The sequence below is a fragment of the Nerophis lumbriciformis genome, linkage group LG10 (assembly GCF_033978685.3).
Source record: "Nerophis lumbriciformis linkage group LG10, RoL_Nlum_v2.1, whole genome shotgun sequence".
Classification (NCBI taxonomy): Eukaryota; Metazoa; Chordata; class Actinopteri; order Syngnathiformes; family Syngnathidae; genus Nerophis; species Nerophis lumbriciformis.
In genome coordinates, this window is record NC_084557.2 from 42,533,005 (window position 1) to 42,548,792 (window position 15,788).

General features: G+C 34.1%; 2 protein-coding genes across 5 annotated transcripts in view; one reads left to right on the forward strand and one right to left on the reverse strand.

Annotated features, from left to right (window-relative positions):
• The window catches only part of LOC133612299 (voltage-gated delayed rectifier potassium channel KCNH4-like), a 306,771-nt gene that overhangs the window by 262,585 nt on the left and 28,398 nt on the right, over window positions 1–15,788 (reverse strand). The window lies entirely within an intron of this gene.
• Window positions 11,560–15,788, forward strand: part of prickle1a (prickle homolog 1a) — a 108,177-nt gene continuing 103,948 nt past the window's right edge. Inside the window, exon 1 of the mRNA XM_061969585.2 lies at window positions 11,560–11,734. The gene's annotated coding sequence lies outside the window, so the exon portion shown is untranslated. The remainder of the gene's footprint in view (window positions 11,735–15,788) is intronic.

Consider the following 15,788-nt stretch of genomic DNA (forward strand, 5'->3'; position numbering starts at 1 on the left):
GATTAAGAATTGCAAAGACGTATTGTTTTGTCAGCGAGCCTGCTTCCGGCAGCCATTGTCACATGACTCTGTTTGACCAATCCAACGTAACAGTGGTGGGCCGTGCGTTTCCCACCTAGGCCTTCAGTGATGTCCGACTTCAATGATTACCTCTCAAAATACCATAATTGATGTCACCACATGACCATTGCTGGAGAAATACTATACAGAAACACATTTACGCCCCAACAGGGCATTCCATCACATCAACAGTATACAAAACAGGTTATTTTCTGGTGCATTTAAAAATCTAATAAAACGCACCAGCAATTAAAACATATCTTATGTGGTACTGTCAAAAGTGCAAAAAACATACTAAAATTGAAAAAATTTAATATTTGAACTCATAATTAGTAGGACCTATTTGACGCAGTATTAACCAGTGGTACCCCTCGTCGTCGGCTTATTTGAGTGGAAATGGCGAGCATTTCATCGCCAGAACAGTTGAGCTAGCTGCCAACATGGTCTCACAAGATGTCATTTCTCTTTAAATATCCTTCTTGAAAATGGCCTTGCAAATATATATATATATATCTGCCACCTAATCAAAGTTTTGTTCTCCTTCTCTGCTATCCCATATTCAACTTCAAACTGTTCAGTCTATTCAAGAATCGCTGGCTTTCCCTTGACAAATTCCAAAAATTCCCAGATTTCCCAGAATTCCAGGTTTTCCGGGACATTTTTCCCATTCAAAATGAATTGGCCATTTTTCAAGCTTCCACCATTCCCACATTTTTTAACCGATTCAAACCATTCCACCTTCAACATATTCCACCATCCTGGAAATTCAAACTATCATTTTTCAAAGTTAAAAAAAATTCCAGAAATTCCCAGAATTCCCGTTTTTTCACCCTTTATTATGTCGACTACTCCTTCCACATTTTTCAACCCACTTCAACCTTTCCACTGTAAAATCATTCCTCTTAATTGGACAAAAGAACTAAGTTTGTTTTTTTAACTGTAAAAATTCCCGGTTTTCCCGAAATTACAGGAATTCCGTAATACAATTTCTCAATTAAAAATGTTACTACTTCAACATTTCTTGACCGATTTGAAAAATTCCAACACCAACCATTTCAACTCATTCAGAACATTCAAATTTGTTTAGCTTCTTTTTTTTTTAAATCCCTCTTTTCCCGAAATTCCAAAATTTCCATTGAAATGAATTTTTCAAAGTTCCACAACTCCCACATTTTGTATCCGATTCAAACCATTCCAACTTCAAAATATTCAGCCTGTTCAGGAATTGTGTGCTCCCTTTTAACAATTCTAAAAAAAAAAAAAGAATTCCCAGATTTCCTAGAATTGCCAGTTTTTCCCCATTGAAAATGAATTATCCATTTTTCAAACTTCCACAATTCCCACATTTTTTAACCGATTCAAATAATTCCACCTTCAATATAGTCCACCATCCTGGACATTCAAACTATAATTTTTCAAAGTTCAAAAGAATTCCAGAAATTCCCAGAATTCCCGTTTTTTCACCCTTTATTATGTCGACTACTCCTTCCACATTTTTCAACCCACTTCAACCTTTCCACCGTAAAATCATTCCTCTTAATTAGGACAAAAAAACTAAGTTTCTTTTTTGAACTGTAAAAATTCCCGGTTTTCCCGAAATTCCAGGAATTCCGTAATACAATTTCTCAATTAAAAATGTTACTACTTCAACATTTCTTGGCCGATTTGAAAAATTCCAACACCAACCATTTCAACTCATTCAGAACATTCAAATTTGTTTAGCATTTTAAAAAAATCCCTCTTTTCCTGAAATTCCAAAATTTCCATTGAAATTAATTGTTCAAAGTTCCACAACTCCCACATTTTTTATCCGATTCAAACCATTCCAACTTCAAAATATTCAGCCTGTTCATGAATTGTGTGATCCCTTTTAACAATTCTAAAAAAAAAAATTCCCAGATTTCCTAGAATTGCCAGTTTTTAGGAACATTTTCCCCATTGAAAATGAATTATCCATTTTTCAAACTTCCACAATTCCCACATTTTTTAACCGATTCAAATAATTCCACCGTCAATATACTCCACCATCCTGGACATTCAAACTATAATTTTTCAAAGTTCAAAAGAATTCCAGAAATTCCCAGAATTCCCGTTTTTTAACCCTTTATTATGTCGACTACTCCTTCCACATTTTTCAACCCACTTCAACCTTTCCACCGTAAAATCATTCCTCTTAATTGGACAAAAGAACTAAGTTTGTTTTTTGAACTGTAAAAATTCCCGGTTTTCCCGAAATTCCAGGAATTCCGTAATACAATTTCTCAATTAAAAATGTTACTACTTCAACATTTCTTGACCGATTTGAAAAATTCCAACACCAACCATTTCAACTCATTCAGAACATTCAAATTTGTTTAGCTTTTTTTTTTTTTAAATCCCTCTTTTCCCGAAATTCCAAAATTTCCATGAAATTTCCATTGAAATTAATTTTTCAAAGTTCCACAACTCCCACATTTTTTATCCTATTCAAACCATTCCAACTTCAAAATATTCAGCCTGTTCAGGAATTGTGTGCTCCCTTTTAACAATTCTTAAAAAAAAAAAAAAATTCCCAGATTTCCTAGAATTGCCAGTTTTTCCCCATTGAAAATGAATTATCCATTTTTCAAACTTCCACAATTCCCACATTTTTTAACCGATTGAAATAATTCCACCGTCAATATACTCCACCATCCTGGACATTCAAACTATAATTTTTCAAAGTTCAAAAGAATTCCAGAAATTCCCAGAATTCCCGTTTTTTAACCCTTTATTATGTCGACTACTCCTTCCACATTTTTCAACCCACTTCAACCTTTCCACCGTAAAATCATTCCTCTTAATTGGACAAAAGAACTAAGTTTGTTTTTTGAACTGTAAAAATTCCCGGTTTTCCCGAAATTCCAGGAATTCCGTAATACAATTTCTCAATTAAAAATGTTACTACTTCAACATTTCTTGACCGATTTGAAAAATTCCAACACCAACCATTTCAACTCATTCAGAACATTCAAATTTGTTTAGCTTTTTTTTTTTTAAATCCCTCTTTTCCCGAAATTCCAAAATTTCCATGAAATTTCCATTGAAATTAATTTTTCAAAGTTCCACAACTCCCACATTTTTTATCCTATTCAAACCATTCCAACTTCAAAATATTCAGCCTGTTCAGGAATTGTGTGCTCCCTTTTAACAATTCTTAAAAAAAATAAAAAATTCCCAGATTTCCTAGAATTGCCAGTTTTTCCCCATTGAAAATGAATTATCCATTTTTCAAACTTCCACAATTCCCACATTTTTTAACCGATTCAAATAATTCCACCGTCAATATACTCCACCATCCTGGACATTCAAACTATAATTTTTCAAAGTTCAAAAGAATTCCAGAAATTCCCAGAATTCCCGTTTTTTAACCCTTTATTATGTCGACTACTCCTTCCACATTTTTCAACCCACTTCAACCTTTCCACCGTAAAATCATTCCTCTTAATTGGACAAAAGAACTAAGTTTGTTTTTTGAACTGTAAAAATTCCCGGTTTTCCCGAAATTCCAGGAATTCCGTAATACAATTTCTCAATTAAAAATGTTACTACTTCAACATTTCTTGACCGATTTGAAAAATTCCAACACCAACCATTTCAACTCATTCAGAACATTCAAATTTGTTTAGCTTTTTTTTTTTTTAAATCCCTCTTTTCCCGAAATTCCAAAATTTCCATGAAATTTCCATTGAAATTAATTTTTCAAAGTTCCACAACTCCCACATTTTTTATCCTATTCAAACCATTCCAACTTCAAAATATTCAGCCTGTTCAGGAATTGTGTGCTCCCTTTTAACAATTCTAAAAAAAAAAAAAATCCCAGATTTCCTAGAATTGCCAGTTTTTAGGAACATTTTCCCCATTGAAAATGAATTATCCATTTTTCAAACTTCCACAATTCCCACATTTTTTAACCGATTCAAATAATTCCACCGTCAATATACTCCACCATCCTGGACATTCAAACTATAATTTTTCAAAGATCAAAAGAATTCCAGAAATTCCCAGAATTCCCGTTTTTTCACCCTTTATTATGTCGACTACTCCTTCCACATTTTTCAACCCACTTCAACCTTTCCACCGTAAAATCATTCCTGTTAATTAGGACAAAAAACAAAGTTGTTTTTTGAACTATAAAAATTCCCAGTTTCCCCAAAATTCCAGGAATTCCGTAATACTACTTCTCAATTAAAAATGTTACTACTTTAACATTTCTTGACCGATTTGAAAAATTCCAACACCAACCATTTCAACTCATTCAGAACATTGCAATTTGTTTAGCTTTTTTTTTTTTTTAAATCCCTCTTTTCCCGAAATTCCAAAATTTCCATTGAAATTAATGTTTCAAAGTTCCACAACCACCACATTTTTTATCCGATTTAAACCATTCCAACTTCAAAATATTCAGTGTGTTCAGGAATTGTGTGCTCCCTTTCAACAATTCTAAAAAAAAATTTCCCAGATTTCCTACAATTTTAGGAACATTTTCCCCATTCAAAATTAATTATCCATTTTAAAACTTCCACAATTGAGGGTCGCGTTTAACAATAAGTAATATATGAATATACATGTATACGTTAGGTCAGGAAAAAACCCAGATGCTATTTCATCCCTACAAGCCTGTTTCGCGGGTTTCCCTGCTCTTCATGGGATTCATGCATGTATACATACATATATATAATACATTAACAATAAGCTGCAAAAAAACTATTTACATTTTACTTTAAAAACTGGCAGCTCAGTCACCAGAATTTTACAGTAAAAGCAGTGGGTTTTTACAGCATATAACAAAATTGAATAAATGGATTGGAATGGAAAAACAATACCACCGTTTTTAGCGGTAACATTCAGGCAACAGAGCTGCCAGTTGTTTTTTTAAACCGTAAAATCTTGTAGTTTTCATGCTTTTTTGTGTGTATTTTAATGTTTTAGAGTCTTACTGTATATGGAAAAAAAACAGTACCAAAGTTGACTTTACTGCAAAAAAACACAGTCGGCGGAATTTAACCGTAAAATCTATTGTCAATTTTACAGTCTACAATTTGATTGATAATTTGATTTGAAATCATAAGTCAAGCAAAGTACAGTATTTACCTTTATTTTAAGAAAACATATTTTTGGAATACATGATAATATATTGATTTTGTTAATATTACATTTTAAAAGATTGCATGCAGTACATGATTTTTAATGTCAGTAGGGAAAGAACAAATATATTTAGTAAGAAAAGATTAAGCATTTTATTAACGCATATTATTCCCAGGCTTTCGGGAGCCACATAAAATAATGTGGCGGGCCAGATTTGGCCCGCGGGCCTTGAGTTTGATACTTGTGCTTTATACCTACAACACATTCAATTCACCCTGGAAATTCAAACTACCATTTTTCCACGTTCAACACATTTCCGGGGATTCCTGTTTTTTTCCAACCTTTTTTAGTGCGATGACTTCTTTCACATTTTTCAACCTATTCAAACCAATTCCAACATCAACACATTCCACTCATCCTGGACATTCAAACTAAAACTTTCTCAAGTTCCAAACCAAATTCCGGTTTTCCTGGAAATTCAAACTCTTCAACATTCAAACTAGGGCTGCGAATCTTTGGGTGTCCCACGATTCGATTCAATATCGATTCATGGGGTCACGATTCGACTCCAAATCGATTTTTTCCGATTCAACTCGATTCTCGATTCAAAAACGATATTTTCCCGATTCAAAAGGATTCTCTATTCATTCAACACATAGGATTTCAGCAGGATCTACCCCAGTCTGCTGACATGCAAGCATTGATTGATTGATTGATACTTTTATTAGTAGGTTGCACAGTGAAGTACATATTCCGTACAATTGACCACTAAATGGTAACACCCGAATAAGTTTTTCAACTTGTTTAAGTCGGGGTCCAGAGTAGTAGATTTTTGTAAAAAGCTTTTATAATTGTAAAGGACAATGTTTTATCAACTGATTGCAATAATGTAAACCAAAAATATGACTTATTTTATCTTTGTGAAAATATTGTACACAGTGTGTTGTCAAGCTTATGAGATGCGATGCAAGTGTAAGCCACTGTGACACTATTGTTCATTTATTTTTATTGTTATAAATGCGTACTTGCCAACCTTGAGACCTCCGATTTCGGGAGGTGGGGGGTGGGGGCGTGGTCAGGGGTGGGGCAGGGCGTGGTTGAGGGCGTGGTTAAGAGGGGAGGAGTATATTGACAGCTAGAATTCACCAAGTCAAGTATTTCATACACACATATATATATATATATATATATACACATATATATATATATATATATATATATATATATATATATATATATATATATATATATATATATATATATATATATATATACACATACATATACATATATATATATATATATATATATATATATATATATATATATGTATATATGTATATATATATATATATATATATATATATATATCTACATCCTGAAAATATGCTAACAAAACTGTGTTTAGATAATTGATACTTCAAACTTGCATAAATAAATATTAAGGAATATAACATAACTTGGCTTCTGAGAGCTTCAAAATGTAATGAATAAAATGCTAAAGTTGTTGATAAACAAGCAATTATTTTAATAATTAATTATGGTCATTTTAAATGAATTATTATGATAATTTAAAATTAATTATTTCAAATATGTTTATTTTAATGTATAATTCTAATGCCTGGCCGTAATAAGGAGTCAGAAAAAATACAATTAATTTTGATGTTTTTAGCAAAATATAGTAAAAATGTATTTAAGTTTTTTTTTTAATTAATAAATATATTTATTTGTAGGTAAGATAAACATAATAATACAATTTATCTCTAGTCTGGATGATTTATTTTTTGTCACCCAGTTGTCCTCCCGTCGTGAAAAAAGGCTGTCCTCACTCAGGTCTGCATAGAGCTGGAGGGGGCGTGGCCTACAGCTCCGGCTGAAAATCGGGAGATTTTCGGGAGAATATTTGTCCCGGGAAGTTTTCGGGAGAGGCGCTGAATTTCGGGAGTCTCTCGGAAAATTCGGGAGTGTTGGCAAGTACGGTATGTATAAATGTCTAATGATAATGTCAATGAGGGATTTTTAATCACTGTTATGTTGAAATTGTTACTAATATTGATACTGTTGTTGATAATATTCATTTTTGTTTCACGGTTTGTTCTGTGTCGTGTTTGTGTCTCCTCTCAATTGCTCTGTTTATTGCAGTTCTGAGTGTTGCTGGGTCGGGCTTGGTTTTGGAATTGGATGGCATTGTTATGGTTTTGCTGTGTATTGTTTTGTTGGATTGATTAATTAAAATAAAACATTAAAATAAAAAAATAAAATAAAAAATAATAATAATAATAATTTTAAAAAATCGATTTTTTTAAAACGAGAATCGATACTGAATCGCAGAACGTGAGAATCGCGATTCGAATTCGAATCGATTTTTTCCCACACCCCTAATTCAAACCATTTCAAAATTCAAACTATTCTTACATTCATACTACATTCTGTCAGCATTTCAGTTCAACTTCAGCATTGGAGCATTCCCACGCAATTCCTTCAGGAATTGCTTCATCTAGTTCAGGGGTCGGCAACCCAAAATGTTGAAAGAGCCATATTGGACCAAAAATACAAAAACAAATCTGTCTGGAGCCGCAAACAATTAAAAGCCATATTACATATAGTGTGTCATGAGATATAAACTGAATTAAGAGGACTTAAAGGAAACTAAATTACCTCAAATATAGCTACAAATGAGGCATAATGATGCAATATGTATAGAGATGTCGGCAGGTATTATCGGCCTATAAATGCTTTAAAATGTAATATCGAAAATTATCGGTATCGTTTTTTTTATCGTTTGTTTTTTTTATTTTGTTTTTATTAAATCAACATAAAAAACACAAGATACACTTACAATTAGTGCACCAACCCAAAAAAACTCCCTCCCCCATTTACACTCATTCACACAATAGGGTTGTTTCTTTCTGTTATTAATATTCTGGTTCCTACATTATATATTAATATATATCAATACCTGCGATGAGGTGGCGACTTGTCCAGGGTGTACCCCGCCTTCCGCCCGATTGTAGCTGAGATAGGCTCCAGCGCCCCCCGCGACCCCAAAGGGAATAAGCGGTAGAAAATGGATGGATGGATGGATATATCAATACAGTCTGCAAGGGATACAGTCCGTAAGCACACATGATTGTGCGTGCTGCTGGTCCACTAATAGTACTAACCTTTAACAGTTAATTTTACTCATTTTCATTATATACTAGTTTCTATGTAACTGTTTTTATATTGTTTTACTTTCTTTTTTATTCAAGAAAATATTTTAAATTTATTTATTTTATTTTATTTTAAAATAATTTAAAGGACCTTATCTTCACCATACCTGGTTGTCCAAATTAGGCATAATAATGTGTTAATTCCACGACTGTATATATCGGTATCGGTAATTAAAGAGTTGGACAATATCGGAATATCGGATATCGGCAAAAAGCCATTATCGGACATCCCTTAATATGTACATATAGCTAGCCTAAATAGCATGTTAGCATCGATTAGCTTGCAGACATGCAGTGACCAAATATGTCTGATTAGCACTCCACACAAGTCAATAACATCAACAAAACTCACCTTTGTGCATTCATGCACAACTTTAAAAGTTTGGTGGACAAAATGAGACAGAAAAAGAAGTGGCATAAAACACGTCCTAGAAAGTCGGAGAAAGTTATGCATGTAAACAAACTACGGTGAGTTCAAGGACCGCCAAAATTAGTAGGACTAAACGGCGCTCACCAAATACTCGAATCAGTGAAGTGTCATGTCTGTGTAATCGTGTTTTGTTTTAAGTCATGTTTTGTTTAGTTATAGGACTCTTTAGTTTCTGTCTTTTCACTCCCTTGTCTTGTTTCCATGATTACCCCATTAGTTTCACCTGTTCCACGTTTGGACTCATTGTGCACTCTTGATTATCACCATAGCAACCCATTAGTTTTCACCTGTCACGTCACGCACCTGTTTCACGTTTTGAGTCACGCACCTGTTTTCGTTAATCATGTCTGTAGTATTTAAGTTCAGTGTTTTTCAGTTTGTCTTTCTGGTGACATCCCCGTATTCATACCCCTGTCACACTCTGTCTACCTCTGCGCACTTCATGCCATGTCCAAGTAAGTTTTTTTTCTATTAATGCCACAGTTAGTGTTTTTGTTTAATTGTTCACAGTTTTTTGCCCCCGTGCAAGTCTTTTGTTTTCGTTAGTCAAGTTTGTACATCCGCCTTGAGCGCGCCTTTTGTTCCTTTGAGTGTTATTATTAAATATGTATTTACCTTCACGCCACATCTGGTCCAATTCACTTGCACCTCGGGAGAACAAACCAAGCCAAAGTCCAAGTCGTGACATGAAGCATGTTTAATACAAACAGTGTGCTTTATAACAATTAGGGAGGTTTGTGTAATGTTTGTCCTCCTCCAGAAACCATATTAAAACAAAAAATATATTTTTTTCCCCCTCATCTTTTTCCATTTTTCATACATTTTTGAAAAAGCTCCAGAGAGCCACTAGGGCGGCGCTAAAGAGCCGCATGCGGGTCTAGAGCCGCGGGTTGCCGACCCCTGATCTAGTTATAAACAGAGGTGGGTAGTAACGCGCTACATTTACTCCGTTACATCTACTTGAGTAACTTTTGGGATAAATTGTACTTCTAAGAGTAGTTTTAATGCAACGTACTTTTACTTTTACTTGAGTATGTTTATAGAGAAGAAACGCTACTTTTACTCCGCTACTTTTATATACATTCAGCTCGCTACTCGCTACTAATTTTTATCGATCTGTTAATGCACGCTTTGTTTGTTTTGGTCTGTCAGACAGACCTTCATAGTGCCTGCGTTTCAACAAATACAGTCACTGGTGACGTTCACTCCGTTCCACCAATCAGATGCAGTCACTGGTGACGTTGGACCAATCAAACAGAGCCAGGGGTCACATGACCTGACTTAAACAAGTTGAAAAACGTATTCGGGTGTTACCATTTAGTGGTCAATCGTACGAAATATGTACTGTACTGTGCAATCTACTAATAAAAGTTCCAATCAATCAATCAAAAGTGTGAAGGAAAAAATACCTTTTTTTATTTCAACCGTTCATCCCGTCAAAAGCCTAAAGACTGACTGCACAGTTCCTGTCTTCACAATAAAAGTGCCGCTCCATCGCGCTTGCGCTTTCAAAATAAGAGTCTCTGAAAGCCAGCACAAACAAGCTAGCAAGCTACGGAGTTTGCCGCCAATGTATTTCTTGTAAAGTGTATAAAAACGAATATGGAAGCTGGACAAATAAGAAGCCAAAAACCAACCACTTTCATGTGGTATTAGACAGAAGGAGGAACTTTTTTTCTCCTCCATTTGAAAACGTGGACGATCATTATCATCACTACTGTCTGATTACAATCAATGCAAGTCATCAGATACAGGTAATACACCAACTTATATTCTTGTTTTCATGAAAGAAAGGAATCTATATGTGTTAAACATGCATGTATATTCATTAAAACACCTTTAACATGTAAACAAAAACGGCAAAATAAATAAATATAAATTATATACTGTATATATCAATGTATGTATATATATATATATATGTGTGTATATATATATATATATATATATATATATATATACATATATATATATATGTGTGTGTGTGTATATATATATATATATATATATATATATATATATATATATATGTGTGTGTGTGTGTGTGTATATATATATATATATGTGTGTGTGTGTGTGTGTGTATATATATATATATATATGTGTGTGCGTGTATATATATATATATATATATATATATATATATATATATATATATATATATATATATATATATATATATATATATATATATATATATATATATATATATATGTGTGTGTGTGTATATGTTACTCATCAGTTACTCAGTACTTGAGTAGCTTTTTCACAACATACTTTTTACTTTTACTCAAGTAAATATTTGGGTGACTACTCCTTACTTTTACTTGAGTAATAAATCTCTAAAGTAACAGTACTCTTACTTGAGTACAATTTCTGGCTACTCTACCCACCTCTGGTTATAAATACTTTTACTTGAGTCACATTATTTTTAAGTATAGGTACTCTTACTTGAGTACCATTTTTGGGGAACGATAGGCAACAAAAAAATGTTTTAAGTGCAGTTCCTCTTGAAGAAGTGGCCGAATCTATTGACAAGGATCATTTATGGTGATAATCGGTCAAGTGCGCATACATTGCACATTACATTTCCCCGTCGACGCAAGAGTGAAGTGACAGCGCCTTCTCTGCGGGACGTGTGTGGGAGTGGGTGGACGCGGGGGAGGGGTGCGTGCTTGTTTAAGCCGACAGGGGGGGGAGCCGCTCCGAAGGAGACTCTCCAACGAGCACGCAGCAGCTCCACAGCAAAGAGCCGCAGCGTGGGTCGCTCAAGTAGCGGGAGATGTTGTGACAGCGCGGCCGAGGTGGACCTCTCTACTGCGGCACTTTTTTTTTTTTTGGCTGTGCGCACGCCTCATGAGACGCAGCGTGGATCGCTTTTCAGGAACTATTGGCATTGGATACCCTCAGTTTGAACACTTTGGAGGTGAGTGGAGGAAAATATATTACACTTTTTCACGGTCATTTCAGGCGTGTGACGTCATGTACTTTAATAATCCACTGTGCGCGCTGAGACATCCTTTCACTTTCCCTGCGCGTCAAGGCGCAAAAGGCTGGGGAAAATAAGCGGAAACTCTTTAGCGGTGGTGTGGAAGTGTGCGTGGACACCCCCTTCCCCACTAACCCCCACCACCCCACTCCAGATGTATGGACTCAGCTGTCGCCTGTCACTTTGGTGACAACTGCCTGCGCGTCACTGCGTGGATGTCAAAGGGCGCAGTGGAATTGTGTGAAGAGGAATGCGCGCGCGCACACACCCATGAGAGGTGACACCAGATGAGAAGTCACTGCGTGGAAAGAAAAATATTCTAAAAATATTCACACTGTTCCGTATTATCACATGGTTTTTGACTCGTTTATAATACAGTCTATAGATTTTCAAACTGTGCCATGGTCCAAAGTCTGGTACGCCAAATAATCACAGGCTTTTATGTTCCTATATTCAAACACAGTGTTACTGTTCAAACTGTGTGTAATGTTACAGTGGCCTAAATATGAAATATACTTGTTAAATAAAACCTCTTTTCAAACTATTCACAGCTTGAACAGTAACACTGTGTTGGAATATTTTAATTAAGGGATTATTGGATGAAGCCCACGTTCCACCTGACTTGACTACTAAAATGGACCAAAACATGACCACAAGTACATAATAGTGCAGTTATACACAAACAATTAAAAAATGTTACACTATATTTACAAAGGTAGTATATTTGCATTTTTGTTCAAACTCTGTAATGTTACAGTGGCCAAAAATATTAAATAAAACCTCTACCTTGTTTTTAATGAATACTTAAGGCCTACTACGCTACTGTATTTTAATGTTGGTCATTATGGTGGTACTTGGAGAGCCGAGTTTCTTTTAAGGTGGTACTTGGTGAAAAAAGTTTGAGAATGACTGCAAACTCAATGAAAACCATGCAAAAAACAAAATCAGCTTTTACAAAAAAGACAATAATGCTGAATTTGCGACGTAACATTGTGCTCGTTTTTGTGCTTGTTTGCAGAAAACAGAAAACACTTGGCTCTCAAGTACCACCATAATGACAACATCAAAATACAGTAGCGTAGTAGGCCCAAGTATTCATTAAAAACAAGGCCGAGGTTTTAATTGACAAGTATATTTCATATTTTGGGCCACTGTAACATTACACACAGTTTGAACAGTAACACTGTGTTGGAATATTTTAATTAAGGGATTATTGGATGAAGCCCACGTTCCACCTGTGGGGTCACTGATTTAGATGACTACTAAAATGGACCAAAACATGACCACAAGTACAGAATAGTGCAGTTATACACAAAAAATTAAAAATATTTTACATTATATTTAAAGAGGTAGTATATTTGCATTTTTATTCAAACTCTGTAATGTTACAGTGGCCAAAAATATGAAATATAATTTTTAAATAAAACCTCTGCCTTGTTTTAAAGTTAAAGTTAAAGTTAAAGTACCAATGATTGTCACACACACACTAGGTGTGGCGAGATTATATATATAATTGTTTTTAATGAATACTTAAGGCCTACTACGCTATTGTATTTTAATGTTGGTCATTATGGTGGTACTTGGAGAGCAGAGTTTTTTTTTAAGGTGGTACTTGGTGAAAAAAGTTTGAGAATGACTGCAAACTCAATGAAAACCACATGAAAACAAAGTCCGCTTTTACAAAAAAGACAATAATGCTGAATTTGGGACGTAACGTGCTCGTTTTTGTGCTTGTTTGCAGAAAACACTTGGCTCACCAAGTACCACCATGATGACCACATTAAAATACAGTAGTGTAGTAGACCTAAGTATTCATTGAGTACTGCCATAATGACAACATTAAAATACAGTAGCGTAGTAGACCTAAGTATTCATTAAGTACCACCATAATGACCAACATTAAAATATAGTAGCATAGTAGGCCTAAGTATTCATTAAGTATCACCATAATGACAACATTAAAATATAGTAGTACAGTAGGCCTAAATATTCATTAAGTACCACCATCATAATGACAACATTAAAATACAGTAGTGTAGTAGACCTAAGCATTCATTAAGTACCACCATAATGACAACATTATAATACAGTAGCGTAGTGGACCTAAGTATTCATTAAGTACCACCATAATGACCAACATTAAAATATAGTAGTATAGTAGGCCTAAATATTCATTAAGTACCACCACCATAATGACAACATTAAAATATAGTAGTATAGTAGGCCTAAATATTCATTAAGTACCACCATCATAATGACAATATTAAAATACAGTAGTGTAGTAGACCTAAGCATTCATTAAGTACCACCATAATGACAACATTAAAATACAGTAGTGTAGTAGGCCTAAGTATTCATTAAGTACCACCATAATGACCAACATTAAAATACAGTAGCGTAGTAGGCCTAAGTATTCATTAAGTACCACCATAATGACCAACATGAAAATACAGTAGCGTTGTAGACCTAAGTATTCACTAAGTACCACCATAATGACCAACATTAAAATACAGTACTATAGTAGACCTAAGTATTCATTAAGTACCACCATAATGACCAACATTAAAATACAGTAGTGTAGTAGACTTAAGTATACAATAAGTACCACGTTAATGACCAACATTAAAATACAGTAGCGTAGTAGGCCTAAGTATTCATTAAGTACCACCATAATGACAACATTAAAATACAGTAGCGTAGTGGACCTAAGTGTTCATTAAGTACCACCATAATGACAAACATTAAAATACAGTAGCATAGTAGGCCTAAGTATTCATTAAGTATCACCATAATGACAACATTAAAATATAGTAGTATAGTAGGCCTAAATATTCATTAAGTACCACCATCATAATGACAATATTAAAATACAGTAGTGTAGTAGACCTAAGCATTCATTAAGTACCACCATAATGACAACATTAAAATACAGTAGTGTAGTAGGCCTAAGTATTCATTAAGTACCACCATAATGACCAACATTAAAATACAGTAGCGTAGTAGGCCTAAGTATTCATTAAGTACCACCATAATGACCAACATGAAAATACAGTAGCGTTGTAGACCTAAGTATTCACTAAGTACCACCATAATGACCAACATTAAAATACAGTACTATAGTAGACCTAAGTATTCATTAAGTACCACCATAATGACCAACATTAAAATACAGTAGTGTAGTAGACTTAAGTATTCATTAAGTACCACCTTAATGACCAACATTAAAATACAGTAGCGTAGTAGGCCTAAGTATTCATTAAGTACCACCATAATGACAACATTAAAATACAGTAGCGTAATGGACCTAAGTGTTCATTAAGTACCACCATAATGACAAACATTAAAATACAGTAGCATAGTAGGCCTAAGTATTCATTAAGTATCACCATAATGACAACATTAAAATATAGTAGTATAGTAGGCCTAAGTATTCATTAAGTATCACCATAATGATAACATTAAAATACAGTAGTGTAGTAGACCTAAGTATTCATTAAGTACCACCATAATGACAACATTAAAATACAGTAGTTTAGTAGACCTAAGTATTCATTAAGTACCACCATAATGACCAACATTAAAATACAGTAGCGTAGTAGGCCTAAGTATTCATTAAGTACCACCATAATGACCAACATTAAAATACAGTATTATAGTAGACCTAAGTATTCATTAAGTACCACCATAATGACCAACATTAAAATACAGTAGTGTAGTAGACCTAAGTATTCATTAAGTACCACCATAATGACATTAAAATACAGTAGCGTAGTAGACCTAAGTATTCATTAAGTACCACCATAATGACATTAAAATACAGTAGCGTAGTAGACCTAAGTATTCATTAAGTACCACCATAATGACATTAAAATACAGTAGCGTAGTAGGCCTAAGTCTTCATTAACAACAAGATAGAGGTTTTATTTAACAAGTATATTTAATATTTTGGGCCACTGTACTGTTACACACAGTTTGAACAGTAACACTGTGT